Source organism: Sus scrofa, chromosome 6, assembly GCF_054392235.1.
Source record: "Sus scrofa isolate SSC_HxYL_T2T_F1_AM1 chromosome 6, Sscrofa_HxYL_maternal_Yorkshire_Landrace_v2.0, whole genome shotgun sequence".
Taxonomy (NCBI): Eukaryota; Metazoa; Chordata; class Mammalia; order Artiodactyla; family Suidae; genus Sus; species Sus scrofa.
The window spans coordinates 167834071-167860297 of NC_139388.1; the positions used below are offsets into that span (position 1 = coordinate 167834071).

Below are 26227 nucleotides of genomic sequence, written 5' to 3' on the forward strand. Positions count from 1 at the left end.
GTGTTTGTCTGTTACTTGGCTAACCAGTAACATACAGTGTTCAGGTGACTATCCAGCTGCTGAACTGCTACTGCAAGGGGCGATACGTATAGGGTTAGGCACTGGGCCAAGGAAGCAGTTGCCTGTGATGATTTTGCGCACCTTATATTCCAGCGGAGTTGAAATTCTTTCCATGAGATGCAAATTCCTTTGCTCCCAAGAAGAGCCTTACATACATCATGAGTCAAAGAAAGTCACTGCAAAAATACACAAAGCACAGAAGAAGACAGCAAGAAAGGAATAGAGGGGAAAATTAACTATGAAACAGAAAACCAAAAAAAAAAAATTGGCAAAAGTAAATCCTTTCCTATCAATGATTACCTTAAATGTAAATGAATTAAACTTTCCAATCAAAAGGCATAAAGTGGCTGAATGAATAAGAAAGCAAGATCCAACTATATGCCACCTACAAGAGATTCACTTTATATTGAGGACACACAGGCTAAAAGTGAAGGAATGGAAAAACACTATTGCATGCAAATATTAAACAAGAGTGCATAGAGGCCTGTGTTCATATCAGAAAAAGTAGACTTTAAATCTATCACAAGCATTACTACACTTCTGTTGCAGTATAAGTTTACAGAAGCTTAGCTTTCTGAGTTAATATAATTCAGAAACAAAGTGAGAGAAAATCTTTAATACCTTGAACACATAATAGAGTTTAGAATAAGTATGTCCTATTAGAGGCTTCCTTTTATCAGTGAACCCATTCTTCACTGGAGTTTTTGTTTGTGTGTTTGGTTTTTTTTTTTTTTTTGTAAAATTGATGATATATGCAAACAAAATATTGAAGAAGGATTTATGTACATATGTCTTCAGAAAGTTCTATTTCCGGAGATTGACAACAATATTACATGGTAGAAAAAGCACTTTTTCACAACTTTTCTGAACCTCACTTTTTTAACCTCTGAAATCAAATATTAATAAACATCGCCCTCCATTCCTCATAGAAGTATTAGAATTAAGTAGGAAAATAAATGTGGACATTCTTTGACATATGACACTATTCTAATTACTTTTTGAAGTGATCTGGAAGAAGAAATTTGCGACTTGTAAAATACTCCATCTGGCAGAATAGCAATATTGTTGGTTGTAGAGGGTTTTTGTTTGTTTGTTTTGGCTTTTTTTTTTTTTTTTTTTGTCTTTTTGCCATTTCTTGGGCCACTCCCGCGGCATATGGAGATTCCCAGGCTAGGGGTCTAATCGGAGCTGTAGCTGCCAGCCTATGCCAGAGCCACAGCAACGCGGGATCTGAGCCCCGTCTGTGACCTACACCACAGCTCACAGCAACGCCAGATCGTTAACCCACTGAGCAAGGGCAGGGATTGAACCCGCAACCTCATGATTCCCAGTCAGATTCATTAACCACTGCGCCACAGCAGGAACTCCTGTTTTGGCTTTTTAAGGCTGCACCTGCGGCATATGGAGGTTCCCAGGTTAGGGGTCAAATCGGAGGTACAACTGCAGGCCTACACCACAGCCACAGCAATGAAGGATCCGAGCTGCATCTGAGCCCTACACCACAGCTCACTGCAGTGCCAGATCCTTAACCCATTGAGTGAGGTCAGGGATTGAACCCACAATCTCATGGTTCCTAGTCAGATTCATTTCCACTGCGCCACTACGGGAACTCTGTGTTGGTTGTAGAGTTGAACAGACCTTTCTTTCTCTGTGTTCCCTTGGCTCTGTGTTAATGTTTCTGAACTTGTTTTCTCACTTGTAAAATGGAAGATATTTTCATAGGGTTTTTGTGATCATTTGAAAAGTTAATGCAATTTAAATGAACACATATCATTTGGTCTAGCTATTCTATTCCTATTATTTATCCAAAAGAAATGAAATCATGCATCCAAAGACATGTATACAAATGTCATACCAGTGTTATTTGTAATAGCCAAAATTAGCAGTAGCCCAAATGTCCATCAACTTGTGAGTAGGTAAACAAATTGTGGTATATCCATTCAATGGAATACTACTCAGCAATATAAAGGAATAATGTTGATAATGTTGATACGTGTTATAATGTAGGTGAATTTCATCATAATTATGCTGAGTGAAGCCAGTCAAAAATAGAGTACATACTGTATGATACTATTTATGTAAAACTTCAGAAATTGCAATCTGAAGTATTATAATAGAAAGAAGATCTGTGGTTGTGAGGGATGGGGTGAGAGGTGTGGAGAGGAAGAAGGGTGGGATTGAAAAAGGTGGTAAAGATTCTTTTAATGGCACTGGGTATGTTCATTATCTTGATTGAGGTGAGGATTTCCCAGGTGAACATATGTCAAAATTCATCAAATTGTATAATTTAAATATTTAAAGTTTGTTGTGTGTCAATTATATTTCAATTGAGCTGTTGAAAATAAAGACAATAAAATATAGTAGAGAAAAGCATTAATTCATGTGGAACACCTCACACAGTGCATGATGCTTAATAAAGCAAAACTGTAATAACTAAAATTCCAAGTCATTATAATAAGTAGTGTTCTGAAAGATCCTGAGGATCTGATAAGGGGAAAATGAGATAAATGTAACAATTTTCAAAATTACTTTAAGACATGAGACTAAATTACTCTGATTTCTTTGATATGGCTCTGAAAATGACTGGTTATTTAATTTATGTAAGTTGTATAGTATTATGAGAAAAGTCTTCTATACCTGGGTTTGTATTCTGTATCGTGGTGCTATCTGAAGATATTAGACCTTACTTTTTGTTTATAAAATGGGAATGATATCTACCTAGGATGGTTACTGTGAAGCATGTATTAGGTAAGTGATGCTGAGTGACGAGCATTGTACCCGACATACAGTAGAGGCTTCAAATTGGTTTAATACCTTTTCCCTTTCATTAGCTTCATCATTTTGTGCCTAAATCTACCCAGGCATGGACAGCTCCCTTATCATCCATTATTTCTTTTATTTAAAATTCTGTTAACCTTGCAGATAGACGTTTTACATAGATTTCACAAGTGAAACTAAACACATGACTTTAGTCTTTGGGAATATTTTCCGCTTAAACTTTATATGTGACTTCTCTTATTTTTTAAGGTATTATTTTTTAAATAAAAATAAATTTAGTTTGAGGGTGTGTCCTGTAAACAAGTTTTGATCCTAGGAAGTTTATTTCATCCTTTGTTTATTGTGGATTTAGCACAATTATGTTTTGTAAATTAACCATATTCTTTGATTTAGGGGGATATTAGAGGTAGAAGTTAGAGTAAATTACCCCAATTCAATAGAAAAAACCCTGGATCGTCTTAGCCAGATGAACATCCCTGTAGGTCCCAAGCATTTGTAATGAATATGATTGAGCAATCATCTTTTTCTGAAAACTCTCCTGTATGACACTAGTCACAGAAGTATATGTATGTGTGTGTGTGTGTGTGTGCATGCACTTCCATACATACCCACATGCACACAAAACATTTTTAAGTAGACCCATCTCAAGTTCACCAGGTGATTCTTTAGAGGTTTTAAATTAAAAAAATTAATTATAAAGATTTCCTTTAGTGCTATCAACCTAAAATACAAATAAAATAAAAATTAAAATGTATTTGTATATTTTTGGAAATTGTTGACCAGTGAGTGTTATATTTTAGCTATTGCATCTTATAATATGCATATGAATTATTCTCTGTTCAAAAAAAATAGCCTAGTGGTTAAATACATAGCCTCTGGAGCCACACTGCTAGATTCCAATCCTACTTCAACCATTTAATAACTGTGTGACCTTACACAAAATTACCTGATTCCTTTGTGTCTCGGTTTTCTCATCTGTAAAATGAAGATACTAATCTCATGAGGTCATTATGAATGTTAAATCAGTTAACAAACAATGCCTTGCACAGGGTAAGGGCTCTATCAATGGTATTATTTGCTACTGTTTTTATTGTTCCTGATGTGTACCTGACTGATTATCAATTGGACTCCTCTGAAACATGTATATTTTCTGAAACGATGATTTAGTATAGCTGCCTTTCCCCCCGTTTGTAATAATATTCTGTTGCTAAATAAAAAATTGTATTTAAAAGGAATCTGCCACTCAACAAGGACATATTAAAAATGTTTTGCATTATCCTGAAGGACAGAAAAAAACGTGCTATCCTAACTCTCCTTCGTGGCCCAGCAGCTGTTCACTTATGATACATTCCTACAATGATGCCGCATAAAGAATGTGTTTTGGCATAGAAACGGCATAATTTGGAGAGGTTTTTGTTGATAATCTTAAAAACAGCAAACTAATTTCAGTTCCACTGGAAACCCACGGGGGTAATTGTTGTTGCCAAATGAGAGAAAAGTTGCCAACTTTTGAATGGGAAAGTATTTTCAAGTGTTTATGTTGGGAAAATGGAAGAAAAAGAACATTTGACTTTAGCGAATTTTTATCTACCAAACATTTAAAGTCTTGGAAAAACTATTTCCACTAAACTTTTATGATAAATAATAACTTGTGTGTTATATAGCCCATTGCTATTTTTAAGCATTTTTACCTAAGTTATTTTATTGTATTTCTCCATAATATGTTCAAAAATTAGGTTGGGCAGAGGTTATAATCTACACATCTACAAAGGAGAAAACAATTTTGGGTTAAGTGTCTCTTGCAGTTCACACAATAGGAGTATACATGGCTGAATGAGGACTTAAACCCAGATATTGGTATTTTCTTATAAATATCCTATAGCACTCTTTCCTACCATGGCTTGATTTTCCATAAGTATTGGATTTAATATTTGATTTTAAGAGATGATACTTGATTCCCAGTGATTGATCACTTCTGTATTTGGAAGAGGCTTATTTACTGTTACTGAGGTTTTTTGTTTTTTGTTTTTTGTTTTTTGGCTTTTTAGGGCCGCACTCACCGTGTATGGAGGTTCCCAGGTCCAGTCAGAGCTACAGCTGCCAGCCTGCATCACAGGAACCCCAGATCCGAGCGGCGTCTGCCACCTACACCAGAGCTCATGGCACCATGAGATCCTTAACCCACTGAGTGGGGCCAGGGATCGAACCCACAACCTCACGATTCCTAGTCAGATTGTTTCCCCTGCGGCACTCCTATTGCTATTCAGATTTTTAAACTTTGTTTGTGAATAGCTCCAACCATTTGTTTTTTTCAGGATCCCTGCTCTGTCCCCACCTGTTGGCCAGTTCACCTATTTTATTAACACACCTCCACCCCGCCGAACAGCGTGGGAAATTAAACTGGCCAGCTTATAACTTCTTAGCAACTCTACTAGAAAGGGTTAAAGAGTTCCATGGGCTTTAAAGGATTCAGTGATCTAGCTACCACAAATTATTGGAAATTCTCATAATTTGGAAGTACCTTTTCCTTAGGTATAGGGTGCAGAAGAGGAGTATCTGAGACATAGCCGATATTCATCTCATTAGCGGAATACGCGTGACCATGCAGCATCCGTGTCTACAGCTGGTAGAGCTTTTGTTTGTGTTCCAGTTTAGTATTTCCAAATCCTTGCTGGTCAGAATCACTCAGGCAGCAGTTTTAAAAATAGTTTCCTCATCTCAATCTCTGGAGATCCTTATGCAGTAAATTTGACTTGTTTAAAGAGCCTTTAAGAGGTGTTTGTTTTTTTTTTTAAATGGTTGGCTCTTTTAGGATTTATTGAAGTATAGTTGATTTACAGTGTTGTGTGACTTGCTGCTGGACAGCCACGTGATTCAGTTGTGTATATACACACATTCTTTTTCAAAGTCTTTTCCGTTATGCTTTATCACAGGATACTGAATGTAGTTCCCTGGGCTATACAGTAGGACCTCGTTGTTCGTCCATCCCTAACACGTATTTAAGACTTTCTAAGAGCCTCTCTAGCTTTGTTGTGATGTTTGGCCAGGTTGGTGAACCATGGGTCTATCACCTCTTCACGGCTTCCTCTGTATTGAGGAAAATGAAAGTCTTTTTCAGGCGGATTTGATTTTCTCCTTCTTTAAAACATGGCCATTTTGTTAACCTCTTAATCATCGGAATGTTTTTGTGCTGTAGGCACAAAACACCTTGGGCTCTGAGAAGGACAATGGATGGCTCTTGATTTCCATGTAAATTGCATACTTGGAGGTTATCCATGGCTCATCTTCAGATACTAGGTTTTTTATTCCTTCATCTAATCAGTTAACAAGCTCATATATTTACTTATGCATTCATTAAGCAAACATCAAGTGCCTGTTAGGAACCAAATATTGTGAATGGCATTGGGCACATATAAAATAAGACACACCCTGACCTCTGACAAATGCATTATAGTACAGTGTGTTGTAACATGTTAAGTGTTTTGTGGATATGCATACGATATGCGTAAGTGACTGAAGGAGGTGTTTGGGTAGGTATTTTAGGAGCATGGAAGGGGAAGCAACCACGTCTTTAATGAGTGAAGGAAGACGTCACAAAGGAACCAGCCGCTCCTCTTGACGCTGGTGGATGACGATGTCAGAAGAGGAGAGGCAGAGCCTCGCGGACCCGAAAGAGGCCCAGCATCTTCAGAGCCCTGCAAGTCCGGTTGGGGCACGAGGGTATGTGGTGAGACTGCGGCCCGAAATGAGGGTGAAATGCATGTTGCAATTATATCAAGGCCCCTCTTCATATGCCTTATCGCAGAATTTGAATCCTGTCCTCGTACCAAAGTAATAGTAATCATCATAGGGGCTCAAGTAATTCCATTCCATTCTCGTAGTGCCATTAGCTGATATATTTGACATCCCAAAGTTCATCTGGAAGGTCTTTACCAAAGGTGAGAGTTTCGCAGCTCGTGTTTCTCTAGCCATTTTTCGTCTTTCAGCGCATTTATTGAGCACTTGTGTGTCCAAAACTTTGGATGACATAAAAAACTATACACTTCTTAAATGTTCTCACTGAATTTTCAGTCTAACTTATCAGATGACATAAATTCTTGAAAAGACCACAGTAAACTGAGACGGGAATCTGAAATGGCTGAAGTGTCCACGAATAATAAGGGTTCAGAAGAGAGAGAGAATTAGTCATTTATCGAAAAAGCTTTCGTGAGTACAGAGAAGGGACACGGTTCCGTCTGCAGCATGGGTTGGATTGGAAGTGGTGGGAATGGAGAAAAAGTACCTTAAGTGGGAAAAAACTGAGCCGTGGTAAGAAGGTGTGGAAATAAGGGCTCTAACAACGTGTGTTTGGGGACAGAAAGTTGATCACTTGCCTGGAGCTGGAGTTTCCTGTAGAGAAGCACCGACCATAAATAAATAACTGCTTCGAAATGAAATGAAACCTTCAGAAACCCTCGTAAGAAAGGCTATTCCTGAATTGACTCGATCCGTCTTAAAGATCTCACATAAACCTCGAACCTCAGCTGAACTTTAAAGAAATACATATTTCGTAACAGAAGAGTATTTCCTGGCATTAAGATACTTTCAAACACTACAACCATTGCCAGAGATGTTCCAGCTTAAACTCAAGCTGTTTAAATGCATGGGAAAGAGCTGTAGATAGCTTTTTATGTTTGGTTTGGACTTTTTTTTTTCCCCCGAGGAAAGAAAGAGGAAAGTGTACCCATTGGTCCTGTGTACGAAAGAGCACAATTGTCACATCTTCCTGCGCTAGTGATCTGTGTTTCATCCATTGTTTGACCATAACCAGCGAACCTTAAGGTATGATTCCTTCTTGAGTTGGACCAAGAATGCAACTCTGCAGATAAGGGCCGCAACGCAGACATCAAAGGTGGCTATAAAAACATTTTCTGATAAATGTAGAATCATTGCTATTTTACATCAGTTTTTCTAGGAAGATATTTCAACTTGAATTGGTCTTTTAAAATGTTAATTATTTCCTGGTTTTAAAAAGTAATACTGCATAAAAATTGGAAGACATAAAGAACTCAACATGAAAGTTAACACTTAAGATAACTTGCGATATTCTTGCATACCTTATTGCAATAGTCTGTGCATTCTTATGAAGTTACTAGTTTTGGGTTTTGAGGGGGCCATACGCACATCATGTGGAAGTTCCCAGGCCAGGGATCAAGCCCATAACACGGCAGTGACCCAACCTTCTGCAGTAACAACACCAGATCCTTAACCACTGCACCATAAGAGAACTCCAAACGTCATTAGTTTTTTAAGACAAATTTTGTATGTTACTACTTTAATGGTAACATACTCATTTCTTAATTTTTCCAAAATGATGTATAAATATATTTTTAATGATTCTCTAATACTGCACTGATGTACAGTGAAGTAATTTAATCATTCCTCTGTGTCTGGACATTTAGGTTCTTTTCTCATTGTGCGTGTCTACGATATGTTTAAACTGAGCAGAAATGTATTTGCACCAAAGGCAAGTTATAGGATCTGCGTACGCGGTGTACAAGCAGAAGATTCAGAGCGGGTTATAGGATCTGCGTACGCAGTGTACAAGCAGAAGATGCAGAGCGGGTTATAGGATCTGCGTACGCGGTGTACAAGCAGAAGATGCAGAGCAGGTTATAGGATCTGCGTACGCAGTGTACAAGCAGAAGATGCAGAGCGGGTTATAGGATCTGCGTACGCGGTGTACAAGCAGAAGATGGAGAGCAGGTTATAGGATCTGCGTACGCAGTGTACAAGCAGAAGATGCAGAGCGGGTTATAGGATCTGCGTATGCGGTGTACAAGCAGAAGATGGAGAGCAGGTTATAGGATCTGCGTACGCAGTGTACAAGCAGAAGATGCAGAGCGGGTTATAGGATCTGCGTACGCAGTGTACAAGCAGAAGATGCAGAGCGGGTTATAGGATCTGCGTACGCGGTGTACAAGCAGAAGATGGAGAGCAGGTTATAGGATCTGCGTACGCAGTGTACAAGCAGAAGATGCAGAGCGGGTTATAGGATCTGCGTACGCAGTGTACAAGCAGAAGATGCAGAGCGGGTTATAGGATCTGCTTACGCAGTGTACAAGCAGAAGATGCAGAGCAGGTTATAGGATCTGCGTACGCGGCGTACAAGCAGAAGATGGAGAGCGGGTTATAGGATCTGCGTACGCGGCGTACAAGCAGAAGATGGAGAGCAGGTTATAGGATCTGCTTACGCGGTGTACAAGCAGAAGATGGAGAGCGGGTTATAGGATCTGCATACGCAGTGTACAAGCAGAAGATGCAGAGCGGGTTATAGGATCTGCGTATGCGGTGTACAAGCAGAAGATGCAGAGCGGGTTATAGGATCTGCGTACGCAGTGTACAAGCAGAAGATGCAGGGCAGGTTATAGGATCTGCGTACGCGGTGTACAAGCAGAAGATTCAGAGCAGGTTATAGGATCTGCATACGCAGTGTACAAGCAGAAGATGGAGAGCGGGTTATAGGATCTGCGTACGCAGCGTACAAGCAGAAGATGGAGAGCGGGTTATAGGATCTGCGTACGCAGTGTACAAGCAGAAGATGCAGAGCGGGTTATAGGATCTGCATACGCAGCGTACAAGCAGAAGATGCAGAGCGGGTTATAGGATCTGCGTACGCAGTGTACAAGCAGAAGATGCAGAGCGGGTTATAGGATCTGCGTACGCGGTGTACAAGCAGAAGATGCAGAGCGGGTTATAGGATCTGCGTACGCAGTGTACAAGCAGAAGATGCAGAGCGGGTTATAGGATCTGCGTACGCAGTGTACAAGCAGAAGATGGAGAGCGGGTTATAGGATCTGCGTACGCAGTGTACAAGCAGAAGATGCAGAGCGGGTTATAGGATCTGCGTACGCAGTGTACAAGCAGAAGATGCAGAGCGGGTTATAGGATCTGCATACGCAGCGTACAAGCAGAAGATGCAGAGCGGGTTATAGGATCTGCTTATGCAGTGTACAAGCAGAAGATGCAGAGCGGGTTATAGGATCTGCGTGCGCGGTGTACAAGCAGAAGATGGAGAGCAGGTTATAGGATCTGCTTACGCAGCGTACAAGCAGAAGATGCAGAGCGGGTTATAGGATCTGCGTACGCAGTGTACAAGCAGAAGATGCAGAGCGGGTTATAGGATCTGCATACGCAGTGTACAAGCAGAAGATGGAGGGCAGGTTATAGGATCTGCTTATGCAGTGTACAAGCAGAAGATGCAGAGCGGGTTATAGGATCTGCATACGCAGTGTACAAGCAGAAGATGGAGGGCAGGTTATAGGATCTGCATACGCAGCGTACAAGCAGAAGATGCAGAGCGGGTTATAGGATCTGCTTATGCAGTGTACAAGCAGAAGATGCAGAGCGGGTTATAGGATCTGCATACGCAGTGTACAAGCAGAAGATGGAGGGCAGGTTATAGGATCTGCTTACGCAGCGTACAAGCAGAAGATGCAGAGCGGGTTATAGGATCTGCGTACGCAGTGTACAAGCAGAAGATGCAGAGCGGGTTATAGGATCTGCGTGCGCGGTGTACAAGCAGAAGATGGAGAGCAGGTTATAGGATCTGCTTACGCGGTGTACAAGCAGAAGATGCAGAGCGGGTTATAGGATCTGCATACGCAGCGTACAAGCAGAAGATGCAGAGCGGGTTATAGGATCTGCTTATGCAGTGTACAAGCAGAAGATGGAGAGCGGGTTATAGGATCTGCGTACGCGGTGTACAAGCAGAAGATGCAGAGCGGGTTATAGGATCTGCGTACGCAGTGTACAAGCAGAAGATGCAGAGCGGGTTATAGGATCTGCGTACGCAGCGTACAAGCAGAAGATGGAGAGCGGGTTATAGGATCTGCTTACGCAGCGTACAAGCAGAAGATGCAGAGCGGGTTATAGGATCTGCGTACGCGGTGTACAAGCAGAAGATGCAGAGCGGGTTATAGGATCTGCGTACGCAGTGTACAAGCAGAAGATGCAGAGCGGGTTATAGGATCTGCGTACGCAGTGTACAAGCAGAAGATGCAGAGCGGGTTATAGGATCTGCGTACGCGGTGTACAAGCAGAAGATGCAGAGCGGGTTATAGGATCTGCGTACGCAGTGTACAAGCAGAAGATGCAGAGCGGGTTATAGGATCTGCTTACGCAGCGTACAAGCAGAAGATGCAGAGCGGGTTATAGGATCTGCTTATGCAGTGTACAAGCAGAAGATGCAGAGCGGGTTATAGGATCTGCGTGCGCGGTGTACAAGCAGAAGATGGAGAGCAGGTTATAGGATCTGCTTACGCAGTGTACAAGCAGAAGATGGAGAGCGGGTTATAGGATCTGCATACGCAGTGTACAAGCAGAAGATGGAGGGCAGGTTATAGGATCTGCTTACGCAGCGTACAAGCAGAAGATGCAGAGCGGGTTATAGGATCTGCGTACGCAGTGTACAAGCAGAAGATGCAGAGCGGGTTATAGGATCTGCGTGCGCGGTGTACAAGCAGAAGATGGAGAGCAGGTTATAGGATCTGCTTACGCGGTGTACAAGCAGAAGATGCAGAGCGGGTTATAGGATCTGCATACGCAGCGTACAAGCAGAAGATGCAGAGCGGGTTATAGGATCTGCTTATGCAGTGTACAAGCAGAAGATGGAGAGCGGGTTATAGGATCTGCGTACGCGGTGTACAAGCAGAAGATGCAGAGCGGGTTATAGGATCTGCGTACGCAGTGTACAAGCAGAAGATGCAGAGCGGGTTATAGGATCTGCGTACACAGTGTACAAGCAGAAGATGCAGAGCGGGTTATAGGATCTGCGTGCGCGGTGTACAAGCAGAAGATGGAGAGCAGGTTATAGGATCTGCTTACGCGGTGTACAAGCAGAAGATGCAGAGCGGGTTATAGGATCTGCATACGCAGCGTACAAGCAGAAGATGCAGAGCGGGTTATAGGATCTGCTTATGCAGTGTACAAGCAGAAGATGCAGAGCGGGTTATAGGATCTGCGTACGCAGTGTACAAGCAGAAGATGCAGAGCGGGTTATAGGATCTGCGTACGCGGTGTACAAGCAGAAGATGCAGAGCGGGTTATAGGATCTGCGTACGCAGTGTACAAGCAGAAGATGCAGAGCGGGTTATAGGATCTGCGTACGCGGTGTACAAGCAGAAGATGCAGAGCGGGTTATAGGATCTGCGTACGCAGCGTACAAGCAGAAGATGGAGAGCGGGTTATAGGATCTGCGTACGCGGCGTACAAGCAGAAGATGCAGAGCGGGTTATAGGATCTGCGTACACGGTGTATAAGCAGAAGATGCAGAGCGGGTTATAGGATCTGCGTACGCAGTGTACAAGCAGAAGATGGAGAGCGGGTTATAGGATCTGCGTACGCAGTGTACAAGCAGAAGATGCAGAGCGGGTTATAGGATCTGCGTACGCGGTGTACAAGCAGAAGATGCAGAGCGGGTTATAGGATCTGCGTACGCAGTGTACAAGCAGAAGATGCAGAGCGGGTTATAGGATCTGCTTACGCAGCGTACAAGCAGAAGATGCAGAGCGGGTTATAGGATCTGCGTACGCAGTGTACAAGCAGAAGATGGAGAGCGGGTTATAGGATCTGCGTATGCAGTGTACAAGCAGAAGATGCAGGGCAGGTTATAGGATCTGCTTACGCAGTGTACAAGCAGAAGATGGAGAGCGGGTTATAGGATCTGCTTACGCAGTGTACAAGCAGAAGATGCAGGGCAGGTTATAGGATCTGCGTACGCAGTGTACAAGCAGAAGATGCAGGGCAGGTTATAGGATCTGCGTACGCAGTGTACAAGCAGAAGATGCAGGGCAGGTTATAGGATCTGCGTACGCAGTGTACAAGCAGAAGATGCAGAGCGGGTTATAGGATCTGCATACGCAGTGTACAAGCAGAAGATGGAGAGCGGGTTATAGGATCTGCGTACGCGGTGTACAAGCAGAAGATTCAGAGCGGGTTATAGGATCTGCGTATACGGTGTATAAGCAGAAGATGCAGAGCGGGTTATAGGATCTGCTTATGCAGTGTACAAGCAGAAGATGGAGAGCGGGTTATAGGATCTGCGTACGCAGTGTACAAGCAGAAGATGCAGGGCGGGTTATAGGATCTGCGTACGCAGTGTACAAGCAGAAGATGCAGAGCGGGTTATAGGATCTGCGTACGCGGTGTACAAGCAGAAGATGCAGAGCGGGTTATAGGATCTGCATACGCAGCGTACAAGCAGAAGATGCAGAGCGGGTTATAGGATCTGCTTATGCAGTGTACAAGCAGAAGATGGAGAGCGGGTTATAGGATCTGCGTACGCGGTGTACAAGCAGAAGATGCAGAGCGGGTTATAGGATCTGCGTACGCAGTGTACAAGCAGAAGATGCAGAGCGGGTTATAGGATCTGCGTACGCAGCGTACAAGCAGAAGATGGAGAGCGGGTTATAGGATCTGCTTACGCAGCGTACAAGCAGAAGATGCAGAGCGGGTTATAGGATCTGCGTACGCGGTGTACAAGCAGAAGATGCAGAGCGGGTTATAGGATCTGCGTACGCAGTGTACAAGCAGAAGATGCAGAGCGGGTTATAGGATCTGCTTACGCAGTGTACAAGCAGAAGATGCAGAGCGGGTTATAGGATCTGCGTACGCAGTGTACAAGCAGAAGATGGAGAGCGGGTTATAGGATCTGCGTATGCAGTGTACAAGCAGAAGATGCAGGGCAGGTTATAGGATCTGCTTACGCAGTGTACAAGCAGAAGATGCAGAGCGGGTTATAGGATCTGCGTATACGGTGTATAAGCAGAAGATGGAGAGCGGGTTATAGGATCTGCTTACGCAGTGTACAAGCAGAAGATGCAGGGCAGGTTATAGGATCTGCGTACGCAGTGTACAAGCAGAAGATGCAGGGCAGGTTATAGGATCTGCGTACGCAGTGTACAAGCAGAAGATGCAGGGCAGGTTATAGGATCTGCGTACGCAGTGTACAAGCAGAAGATGCAGGGCGGGTTATAGGATCTGCGTATGCAGTGTACAAGCAGAAGATGCAGAGCGGGTTATAGGATCTGCATACGCAGTGTACAAGCAGAAGATGGAGAGCGGGTTATAGGATCTGCGTACGCGGTGTACAAGCAGAAGATTCAGAGCGGGTTATAGGATCTGCGTATACGGTGTATAAGCAGAAGATGCAGAGCGGGTTATAGGATCTGCGTACGCAGTGTACAAGCAGAAGATGCAGGGCAGGTTATAGGATCTGCGTACGCAGTGTACAAGCAGAAGATGCAGGGCAGGTTATAGGATCTGCGTACGCAGTGTACAAGCAGAAGATGCAGGGCAGGTTATAGGATCTGCGTACGCAGTGTACAAGCAGAAGATGCAGAGCGGGTTATAGGATCTGCTTACGCAGTGTACAAGCAGAAGATGCAGAGCGGGTTATAGGATCTGCGTACGCAGTGTACAAGCAGAAGATGGAGAGCGGGTTATAGGATCTGCGTACGCGGTGTACAAGCAGAAGATGGAGAGCAGGTTATAGGATCTGCTTACGCAGTGTACAAGCAGAAGATGCAGAGCGGGTTATAGGATCTGCTTACGCAGTGTACAAGCAGAAGATGCAGAGCGGGTTATAGGATCTGCGTACGCAGTGTACAAGCAGAAGATGCAGAGCGGGTTATAGGATCTGCTTACGCGGTGTACAAGCAGAAGATGCAGAGCGGGTTATAGGATCTGCGTACGCAGTGTACAAGCAGAAGATGCAGAGCGGGTTATAGGATCTGCGTACGCAGCGTACAAGCAGAAGATGGAGAGCGGGTTATAGGATCTGCGTACGCAGCGTACAAGCAGAAGATGGAGAGCAGGTTATAGGATCTGCGTACGCAGCGTACAAGCAGAAGATGGAGAGCGGGTTATAGGATCTGCGTACGCAGCGTACAAGCAGAAGATGCAGGGCAGGTTATAGGATCTGCGTACGCAGCGTACAAGCAGAAGATGCAGAGCGGGTTATAGGATCTGCGTACGCGGTGTACAAGCAGAAGATGCAGAGCGGGTTATAGGATCTGCGTACGCAGTGTACAAGCAGAAGATGCAGAGCGGGTTATAGGATCTGCGTACGCGGTGTACAAGCAGAAGATGCAGAGCGGGTTATAGGATCTGCGTACGCAGCGTACAAGCAGAAGATGGAGAGCGGGTTATAGGATCTGCGTACGCGGCGTACAAGCAGAAGATGCAGAGCGGGTTATAGGATCTGCGTACACGGTGTATAAGCAGAAGATGCAGAGCGGGTTATAGGATCTGCGTACGCAGTGTACAAGCAGAAGATGGAGAGCGGGTTATAGGATCTGCGTACGCAGTGTACAAGCAGAAGATGCAGAGCGGGTTATAGGATCTGCGTACGCGGTGTACAAGCAGAAGATGCAGAGCGGGTTATAGGATCTGCGTACGCAGTGTACAAGCAGAAGATGCAGAGCGGGTTATAGGATCTGCTTACGCAGCGTACAAGCAGAAGATGCAGAGCGGGTTATAGGATCTGCGTACGCAGTGTACAAGCAGAAGATGGAGAGCGGGTTATAGGATCTGCGTATGCAGTGTACAAGCAGAAGATGCAGGGCAGGTTATAGGATCTGCTTACGCAGTGTACAAGCAGAAGATGGAGAGCGGGTTATAGGATCTGCTTACGCAGTGTACAAGCAGAAGATGCAGGGCAGGTTATAGGATCTGCGTACGCAGTGTACAAGCAGAAGATGCAGGGCAGGTTATAGGATCTGCGTACGCAGTGTACAAGCAGAAGATGCAGGGCAGGTTATAGGATCTGCGTACGCAGTGTACAAGCAGAAGATGCAGAGCGGGTTATAGGATCTGCATACGCAGTGTACAAGCAGAAGATGGAGAGCGGGTTATAGGATCTGCGTACGCGGTGTACAAGCAGAAGATTCAGAGCGGGTTATAGGATCTGCGTATACGGTGTATAAGCAGAAGATGCAGAGCGGGTTATAGGATCTGCTTATGCAGTGTACAAGCAGAAGATGGAGAGCGGGTTATAGGATCTGCGTACGCAGTGTACAAGCAGAAGATGCAGGGCGGGTTATAGGATCTGCGTACGCAGTGTACAAGCAGAAGATGCAGAGCGGGTTATAGGATCTGCGTACGCGGTGTACAAGCAGAAGATTCAGAGCGGGTTATAGGATCTGCGTATACGGTGTACAAGCAGAAGATGCAGAGCGGGTTATAGGATCTGGGTACACAGCGTACAAGCAGAAGATGGAGAGCGGGTTATAGGATCTGCGTACGCAGTGTACAAGCAGAAGATGCAGAGCGGGTTATAGGATCTGCGTACGCAGCGTACAAGCAGAAGATGCAGAGCGGGTTATAGGATCTGCGTACGCAGTGTACAAGCAGAAGATGGAGAGCGGGTTATAGGATCTGCGTACGCAGTGTACAAGCAGAAGATGCAGGGCAGGTTAGAGGATCTGCGTACGCAGTGTACAAGCAGAAGATGGAGAGCGGGTTATAGGATCTGCTTACGCAGTGTACAAGCAGAAGATGCAGAGCGGGTTATAGGATCTGCTTACGCAGTGTACAAGCAGAAGATGCAGAGCGGGTTATAGGATCTGCGTACGCAGTGTACAAGCAGAAGATGGAGAGCGGGTTATAGGATCTGCGTACGCAGTGTACAAGCAGAAGATGCAGAGCGGGTTATAGGATCTGCTTACGCAGTGTACCAGCAGAAGATGCAGAGCGGGTTATAGGATCTGCGTACGCAGTGTACAAGCAGAAGATGCAGAGCGGGTTATAGGATCTGCGTACGCAGTGTACAAGCAGAAGATGCAGAGCGGGTTATAGGATCTGCGTACGCAGCGTACAAGCAGAAGATGGAGAGCAGGTTATAGGATCTGCTTACGCAGCGTACAAGCAGAAGATGGAGAGCAGGTTATAGGATCTGCGTACGCAGCGTACAAGCAGAAGATGGAGAGCGGGTTATAGGATCTGCGTACGCAGCGTACAAGCAGAAGATGCAGGGCAGGTTATAGGATCTGCGTACGCAGCGTACAAGCAGAAGATGCAGAGCGGGTTATAGGATCTGCGTACGCGGCGTACAAGCAGAAGATGCAGAGCGGGTTATAGGATCTGCGTACGCAGTGTACAAGCAGAAGATGCAGAGCGGGTTATAGGATCTGCGTACGCGGTGTACAAGCAGAAGATGCAGAGCGGGTTATAGGATCTGCGTACGCAGTGTACAAGCAGAAGATGCAGAGCGGGTTATAGGATCTGCGTACGCAGCGTACAAGCAGAAGATGGAGAGCGGGTTATAGGATCTGCGTACGCAGCGTACAAGCAGAAGATGGAGAGCAGGTTATAGGATCTGCGTACGCAGCGTACAAGCAGAAGATGGAGAGCGGGTTATAGGATCTGCGTACGCAGCGTACAAGCAGAAGATGGAGAGCAGGTTATAGGATCTGCGTACGCAGTGTACAAGCAGAAGATGGAGAGCGGGTTATAGGATCTGCGTACGCAGTGTACAAGCAGAAGATGCAGGGCAGGTTATAGGATCTGCGTACGCAGTGTACAAGCAGAAGATGCAGAGCGGGTTATAGGATCTGCGTACGCGGTGTACAAGCAGAAGATGCAGAGCGGGTTATAGGATCTGCGTATACGGTGTATAAGCAGAAGATGCAGAGCGGGTTATAGGATCTGCATACGCAGTGTACAAGCAGAAGATGCAGAGCGGGTTATAGGATCTGCGTACGCAGTGTACAAGCAGAAGATGCAGAGCGGGTTATAAGATCTGCATACGCAGTGTACAAGCAGAAGATGCAGGGCAGGTTATAGGATCTGCGTATACGGTGTATAAGCAGAAGATGGAGAGCGGGTTATAGGATCTGCTTACGCAGTGTACAAGCAGAAGATGCAGAGCGGGTTATAGGATCTGCGTACGCAGTGTACAAGCAGAAGATGCAGAGCGGGTTATAGGATCTGCGTATACGGTGTATAAGCAGAAGATGGAGAGCGGGTTATAGGATCTGCTTACGCAGTGTACAAGCAGAAGATGCAGAGCGGGTTATAGGATCTGCGTACGCAGTGTACAAGCAGAAGATGGAGAGCGGGTTATAGGATCTGCGTACGCAGTGTACAAGCAGAAGATGCAGAGCGGGTTATAGGATCTGCTTACGCAGTGTACAAGCAGAAGATGCAGGGCGGGTTATAGGATCTGCGTACGCAGTGTACAAGCAGAAGATGCAGAGCGGGTTATAGGATCTGCGTACGCGGTGTACAAGCAGAAGATGCAGAGCAGAAGGATTGTTCTTCCGTCCTTGTTTGTTTGTACCAGAATTCTCTATTGTTTGCATACATTTTAGCCTCTGTGCCATTTTCAGAAGCTTTATTTTTCTCACTTACTTTTTGGTTTGGATAAGACTTAAATATAAAATCCATCTGTGAAGCATATTGTATACTCTCATTGGAGGCTAAAAACCCATTTTTAATTAAAACTTTATCCAGCACTCATGGTTCACTTTGTCCTGTCTTTATTATGAAACACTTCAGCCTTCTCCCTAAAACACATATGTCTTATACATTTCAAGATGTTCCTAGCTGCTCATGCAGAACCAGTTTCTTTATCCTGTTAGCTCACGCCATATGTTCTGGCTGTGCACTTCGCTTCCCTTTCTGGCATTTGTGTGGGCAGCATCTTGTATGTAAGGCAAGTTAGTTTTATTCCTGTCTCTTTCATAAAACTTGTCAGAAGGTAAACCAGCAAACTGGAAACACTGACGGATTCTCCGACATGTTGTTAGGTTATACAGGACGATAAAGATGTAGCCTTCCCTAAGGTCCTAATAATTAATGGATTAATTAATAAGATATGAAGAGAAAATGTGTCTAGTGAGATTTGAAGTCTTCCCAGATACGAGTAGTAATAATTAAGATACTGTGGGTGCTCATTGGCAAGAGCCTGTGTTACATACACTGTAATTCTTGAGTGGTTATTTTTAAACCAAAAGTAAGGATGGCGGTGAGGGGAGAGGAAGCATAAAAATCAGATTTTTTTCAGCCACACACTATCATGCTCTCATCTGAAAGTGTCTTTGCAGGATGGCCCACACCATACAAGTGGTTTTTGAGATAACTGGTCTTACACTTCAAGTTAGGGATAGTCAGAGATAAACTAGCTTAAAAAGCAATGATGCTTCAAGTTGACTCTGAATTGGAAAAAGGATTAGCTCTGACGGCGGCATAGAGCTAGAAAGTTTTCTTTGCCTTTAAAGGGAGCTATCAGTCGGGATAGGCTTTATATTCTTTATTCTTTATAAAGTCCCCAAATAAAAAGAACTCTACCCTTTGAACCCTAATGTGTGGATTCTGAATATCTGAATTTTTCCAATAGTTCTGTTATACTTTAACTAAAATGTTTTCTTAACTATTGACTGAAACATCTAAATTTTTCACATCCTTCCTAACCTCTTTAAAACAAAGGCTACTGGATGTATTTTAATATATATATTTTTTTCTTTTTAGGCCCACACGCATGGCATTTGGAAGTGCCCAGGCTAGGGGTCGAATCGGAGCTGTACCTGCCAGGCTCCACCAGAGCCACAGCAACGTGGGATCTAAGCGACACCTGGGACCTACACCACGGCTCACAGCAAGGCCGGATCCTTAACCCACTGAGTGAGGTGAGGGATCGAACCTACGTCCTCATGAATGCTAGTCGGTTTTGCTACTGCTGAGCCACCACAGGAACTCCCTATTTTAATGCATTCTTGCAGGTTTTGGCTTATGAATCTGAACATCAGTTACCGTATCAGCCAATGTAAATGCAGGGCGATGGAGGTGGAGGAGAATGCTGCGTGCCAGCAGTGACTGCATTTTCAGCATTTATGCTGCTTGAGTGTCAGTCCTTCCCTGGCTGACCGTTCATCTCATTATTCCAGAGTTTCCTTCCTTTTCATATTGTCTGTGTATGATGTAGAGTGGGCTTGGGGACCCGGTTACCAGTTTATGCGCTTGTCTAAAAGAAGACTGCAAGGGTCCTCTTAGAGAGGTTTTAGGTACTGGCCTTTTGTTATTAATTTGGACTGTTACGAGGAGTTTTCATTTGCTTCTTGTTCCGTCTGGGTGGATGATCCTGCTGGGTCCACAGAGTGTAGGTGTTAGTGGAAGTGTTAACAGTCTCTCCAAATCCAGTGTAACAGTTAAGGATAAAATTACTTGGGCCCAAAGTTCTAACGTCATATAAATTTTAATATGAGAGACGCCTAAGTGCATTTGGACCACACTGAGCTTATTTCAGATGATGGTTTACTGTATCATACACCGTCCACCCCCAGATGGACCAGAATGCATGTCTTTAATTCTAGCATCGCAGAACTGATGGTGCAAAAGATTTACCATTAACTCAATACGGACGTGACGGTACATTTTATTTACCCCATGGTGTTTCCTCGCTGAAATGCAAACCTGTCTTCAATGACAACGCAAATGAAAGAGCACAAGCATAGGGCTTTGTGTATTCTGTGCTGCCATCCTGAAATGGGCTAATACATTTTTTATTCCTTCAGTAACATTTCACCTTAATTTCAGTAAAGACATTCAGAAGTGTATAGATTTATACAGTTGATAAAAGATTTCCTCTCACTGGACTAAGACATAGAGAACTACACCTCCCATAGACAACGTTAGTTGGTCAGAGAAGGATTTCTTTGACCTTTATTGAGCAGTTATTTGCTGGGGAAAGCGCCAGGTGCCAAGGAAAGGGGGTCCAGTGATGAGAGGAACCCCATCCCTGCTCCGGGGGAACTTAGAGTCCTAAGGAGAAAGGGACGAGCTAGTGGGTTACACTTCAGCCTGGAAAATCCTATGGTGAGTATAACTGAGACAGTCACGAACTCTAGAGGCTAAAGGAAGAGTGGAAAAGGAGAGGAAGGCGGGTGGGGTGGGTAAAGGGACAAGTGGGTAAAGGGACAGTCACGAACTCTAGAGGCTAAAGGAAGAGTGGAAAAGGAGAGGAAGGCGGGTGGGGTGGGTAAAGGGACAAGTGGGTAAAGGGACAGTCACGAACTCTAGAGGCTAAAGGAAGAGTGGAAAAGGAGAGGAAGGCGGGTGGGGTGGGTAAAGGGACAAGAGGACGTGCCCCTTCCTCGTCTCAAGGAACAAGATAAATACATGTCCCCAACTCAGTGCTGCAAATACTAGCGCTGTATTTGTTACACATTTTTAAATGCTGTGATGAGTCTATCTTGGAAAACCAGAAAATATCCAGGTATGGAGTACTCTGCGGACAAAGGGAAGATGAGGTTAATTCTGCTAGAGGAAGAAGGGGTGCAGGGAAATTTTTATGTGGACTTTCACGGATGCCTGGGATGTGGGGAGGCAGAGATGTGCAAAAGGATAGTAGAGCCAAAGGGAGCCGCTAGAACCAAAAGAAGTCCTGGTAATAGGACACTGTCACTCTGCCCCAGTGAGCTCTTGTGTCTTACAGCAGAGGCGTGGGGTAGTAAGTTAGAGTCCTGGCTTGATTCAATCAGCCTGGTTTGAGTCCTGTTTGTATTATGTGCCGACTATGTGAGTTGGTGGCAAAGTGCTGAATCATTCTATGCCTGCACGACTCCCTTCCTCACCTGAAAAAGAGAAAACAAACCCATCCCAGGGCTGCCATGTTGCCCCAACTGTGGGTGGTGTCATTCACATGGTGCCCAGGGGCCCTATTGTGCCAGGTTGGGAGGACAAAGCAAGACAATACACACTAAACATTTAGCACAGTGGCTGGCACACGGTCCGTGCCCGATTAACTTGAGCTACTGCTAATCAGGCAGCCACAATTTTAAAGAATGAATCCATTTGAAATCCCTTTTATTTATAAAGCCTTATATATCTACAACCTTGTTAATCAATCTATGTATTCTGGAGATTAGTTTAAATACAATGCAGGATATACTTTGCTTAATTTTATGGGGCTTTAAAATATATTGTGACAGAGGTGACCAAAGACCAAAGCAAAACAAACAAAACAAAAAAATAAATCCCTCTGAAAGGTTGCGAGTGAGCAATTATTGTCTTCAGTCTTGGTTCATTTGATTCATGGCAATGCATAAACATCTCAACTATACTGATCATTACGAATAAAACCTATAATCTGTGACCATCCAGTGTTTTCACTGGGGAGTTTTTCTAGCGCAATTTTGTGACCCTGAAATTTAAAGAGGTTTATTTTCTTCTTCCTTCTTTGTACCCAGAAGCAAGTCTGTTTAGAATAGATTAGTTGATTAGAACATCTGACTCAGAAAATAGGACAGACATAAATTTGCCTGAAGATTCAGAAACAGGGCTGGGGGACAGTAATTATTATCAGACTTCGAATGTCAGCAAACACTTGAGGGTTGCAGGAGAGAAAATAAAACACATTAAGCTTTAATGGCTTATGCTGTGGGAATCTTTGGGGCAGCCAGTGTGGAATTACTTGCTGAACACCTGATAGACTTTGTGTTACTCGTCCACTTGGATTAATTGAAAACTGTTAACACTCTATCGTATAAAACAAAAAATTGCCATTTGCTCCTCACCAGTGCATGTGGAGAATCCAGAAGTTAGGGGCTGCCTTTGGGGATCTAGGCAGCGTAGTGTGGGATTACACCAGGTAACGTCGAAGGAGCTGGGTTGGCTGTTTACACCCCTGTCACAGGTGAGATTAGACTCTCAGATGGGAGTTCGGCCAGCAGGGTGTTTATTAGGGAGCACCCTAGGTCCATACCAGTGTAAGGGAGCAGTCTTTGAGCTGTGATGTAGACCTGATAGCAGCCCCACTGGGAGGGGGACAGACGGGGGGCTCTAGAACAAAATGACCCATCAGGGTTTTCTCTCGTTGGGCTGACATGGCTGAAATGGCCGTGTCTTTGTGCGTATTAATCCCTGGATATGGGCTGCCTTCTGAAGGGTGGGATCTCGGGCACAGTGGGTTTGCAGCTGAGGCCGTCCCTGGTGGGGGTGCCTGTTGAAAGCTGCATCTCCACGGAACTGCCAGCCTCTGGGCAACAAGCCCTATCTTTGTCTTCCCCTGCATCTCTGGTCTCGTATAAGATGTGAACCAGATGGTTCCAGAAGCCAGGGAAGGACAGAGTGAGGCTCCACCCTCTCCCAGTTTCCCCCACAAAATAAAGTCTCAAGGAACTCGCTCTCCTGAACTCATTTTATGCCACTGAGCAGTGTCACCCCAACCCCCCAAGAGAAAACAAAAGCAAAGATTGAATACAAGTTCTGTGATGTAGGTTGCATTTTTTCCCAAGCAAGAAATGTTTAAGGGAGTTTTAAATCTCTTCACCAAGCTCCAGATGCACAAACACAAAAAGCTGTAGAGTTTATGTAAGATCACGGTTGAAAAAAAAAGAAAAAATGTGACATTTCTACTTTGGGAGTCCTGGCTAAAGCTGGGATTTAATCTTGAAATATGAAAGTAAACTCTAACGGCCTCAATGTAAGTCTCTAGGATTTATATTTATATATAACTTTTAAAGTTCTCCCAACTTTTCAGCCTGGAGAAAAGGAGAAATTACAGTCATCTTACTTGGGGCTCCAAGTCTAGAGAGACACTAGTTCTAGGTTAATGGAAACCTGACACTGTTTTGCCTGGGCTTCCGGCAGTTTCTACCCCCGTCTAAGGGATGTGATCTCTCCCATCCAGGAACAAAGTTAGGAGTCTCACATATCAAGCTGAGTGCTTTGGGGATCTAAGCGCAATTGCAAATTGCTGTAAGAAACATTTTTTTTCATGGTGTTTTTAAGAACGCCTGTTTGTTTTTAAACATTGTCCTTTCACCATCCAAAGCTGCTGCTTAATGGTATTGTTGCTCATGGCAAATCCATTTCAATTCTCTGAAAACCACTTCTCAGTTTTTCTAGTGGGCTGTTTCCACTCAAGTGCTCATGTGTGACTTGCTGTCCCCGGGCCCCCTCCACTGCCGTTCACCCCTCCGCCTCCCCGCCCCAAGGAAACCACTGTGAAATTGAATCAGAAGCACACGGAGTCAGCATTAGAAGGCTCCCAAACATTCATTTCAACTAATTCGAAACTTTCTACCTCCCTGATTAAAGACGAAGAAACTGAGGCATCTCAAAGCAAGCATCCAAGTTAAGCTAGGCCATGAGGACGGCAAGTCCTTAAATACGCTCTTAGTTTGGTCTCCCCAGAGGTAGCACCTAAAACCAGGGGCAAGGAGGTGATCCCAGGAGACACAGCAGGGGTAGAGGAATGAGACAGGGAAAGGAAGGCAGCTCTTCGGGGTGTGGTAATGAGCACCCTTACTCTGTGAGCAGCTGGGGCTCCCTCTCCTTGAGAATCTCCAGGGATGGGGTGGGACAAGCCTCCGAGTTGTTGCCCTGGAGGGGCAAGGAACCAGTGGTTCCATAGTCACCTACGAACCCTGTTTGTCCTGGGATGAAGGCTGCTCCGGGCCTTCCAGTTCATTCTCTGCAGGAGCCAAGCATTTTTCTGCAGCTGGAGAAAGCCCCCAGCAGACTTGCAGGGTCTTTCAGTGGAAGTCACCCAGCAAACAGGCCTAGGGAATATGGGTGGGACAGTGCCATCAGAGGCTTACGGCAGCCAGACGCTCATTCTCTCCTGTGCCTGGTCAATAACCGTGACTGCTTTAGAGGCGAGAGGCTGAAGACATGAAGGGGGAATGAAATGCAGAGGGTTGGTAGTTGCAGAGGAGTATTATCCCCTTTTTACAGAGCCCAGGATGACCTTTTGCAAATTACCAACTGGGCACAGGTTGTCCCTTTACCTTGTACGACCTCCTAGAAAACTCCTACTCATTCTCCAAAGTCCAGATCCAATAAATTTCTGTGCCGTCTTTCCTGGTACTTCAGGAAGAATGAATGTCTCTCCCACTTTGCTCTGACAGCACAGGTTGCACCAGCTCTAACCTGACTGTGTAGCTTCCTGTGTCCCTGTGTGTCCGTCTCACCTGCTACTACTGGTAGTAAGAGTAGCTAATGTTTAGTGACCTTAATTATGTGCCAGGCACTACTTTAGAAAATGTACATTAACTCATTTAATCCTTTCAACATCTCTATGAAGTACCTGCAATGACCATCTCCGTTTCGCAAAATGAAAACTAAGACAGGGATTAGCAGCTTTCCCAATATCATGTAATTAGCAAGTGCCGTAGCTAAGATTTAGTTCCAGAAAGTCAGGCCTCCGAGTCTCCTGGCACGTGGAAATTCCTGGGCCAGGGACTGATCCTGTGCCACAGCAGCAACGGGAGCCACCACGGGGACAATGCCAGATCCTTAACCTGCTGCACCACACAGAGCTCCCCAAGCCCCTGCTCTTAACCATTGCCCAGAGTAGGCGCTCTTTGGCCGGAGGAGAGAAGGGGGCTCAATGACTGAACCCCGGGGGTGTTTCTGGCAGTTTTGTTGGCGCCTCATGCCAGGCTAGGAAACATTGTCTGTAGGAATCTTCAACAGGTAGGTGACACAGATTTGCATTTTACAAGGATCGCGGTGGCCATCACCGCGGCATGGGGCGGATACAGGAGCAGAGACAGGGAGCACAGATAAGAGACGATGCAGTCGCAAGGTCACAGGGATCCTCCTCCCTCGCCAACCCCTGCTGCCCTCTCCAGCCGCTCCCCCGCGTGGGGGGCTCCTGTCCTAGAGGCGCAGGGGTCCTGCACAAATGCAGCTGGCAGAGGGGCATGTAGTGCAGAAATGCAGCCTGGGCTCTGGCCGCCACCATGAGCCCTGGTGAGGAGGCACACACCCCAAGAGGAGAGGGTGCCTTTTGCTCGCTTGCACAGAGAAGCCATGTGGACTAGCAGTGGCCCTGCCCCATCTTCCCTCCAATCCAGGTATTTAAATATACTTTTTGTTTCCTAATTATGTCCTGATTTTCCCTGCTTCTGTGGGTTTTTTTGTTTCTGTTTTTGTTTTGTCTTTTTAGGGCTGCACCCGTGGCATATGGAGGTTCCACGGCTAGGGCTAGCTAGCTACAGCGCCGGCTTATGCCACAGCCACAGCAACGCCAGATCCATAACCCACCGAGAGAGGCCAGGGATGGAACCCACACCCTCGTGGATACTAGCGGGGTTTGTTAACCTCTGAGCCATGACGGGGACTCCCCTGCTTCTGTGTTTTGATTATTTGATTTCCCCTGAGAAGGATACTCTTTCACTCATTCATTAATTCACTGTTCACTTATTCACAGCACATTATTTTAGCACCGGACATGGGCCGGGACCTTTCTAGGTGGTGGAGACGTTACAATCTAGGGGATGAGATAATTGTTAATAGAGTCATTATACAAAGATGTCACGCTGACACTTAATTTGAAGGTGAGACTATTTATGGGTGCTGGGGACTTCTCTGCTCTGGGATGCAGGTGGCCAAGGTACAGCTG

At 45.0% G+C, this 26227-nt stretch overlaps 2 long non-coding RNA genes across 3 annotated transcripts; one reads left to right on the plus strand and one right to left on the minus strand.

Moving 5' to 3' along the window:
• Positions 1–3133: 3133 nt before the first annotated feature.
• On the plus strand, positions 3134–21084 carry LOC146402980 (uncharacterized). 2 transcript variants are annotated; one of them, XR_014805183.1, is made up of 3 exons: positions 3134–8369; positions 17959–20737; positions 20909–21084. It is a non-coding gene; the product is annotated as an uncharacterized LOC146402980 (long non-coding RNA). The 2 variants fall into 2 exon arrangements; XR_014805184.1 differs by lacking the exon at positions 20909–21084 and having other exon boundaries at positions 3464–8369; positions 18006–18332.
• Positions 20236–26070, minus strand: LOC146402981 (uncharacterized). Its single transcript, XR_014805185.1, has 2 exons — positions 20891–26070; positions 20236–20719 (listed from the first exon to the last, which is right to left on the minus strand). It is a non-coding gene; the product is annotated as an uncharacterized LOC146402981 (long non-coding RNA).
• Between the last annotated feature and the right edge of the window lie 157 nt (positions 26071–26227).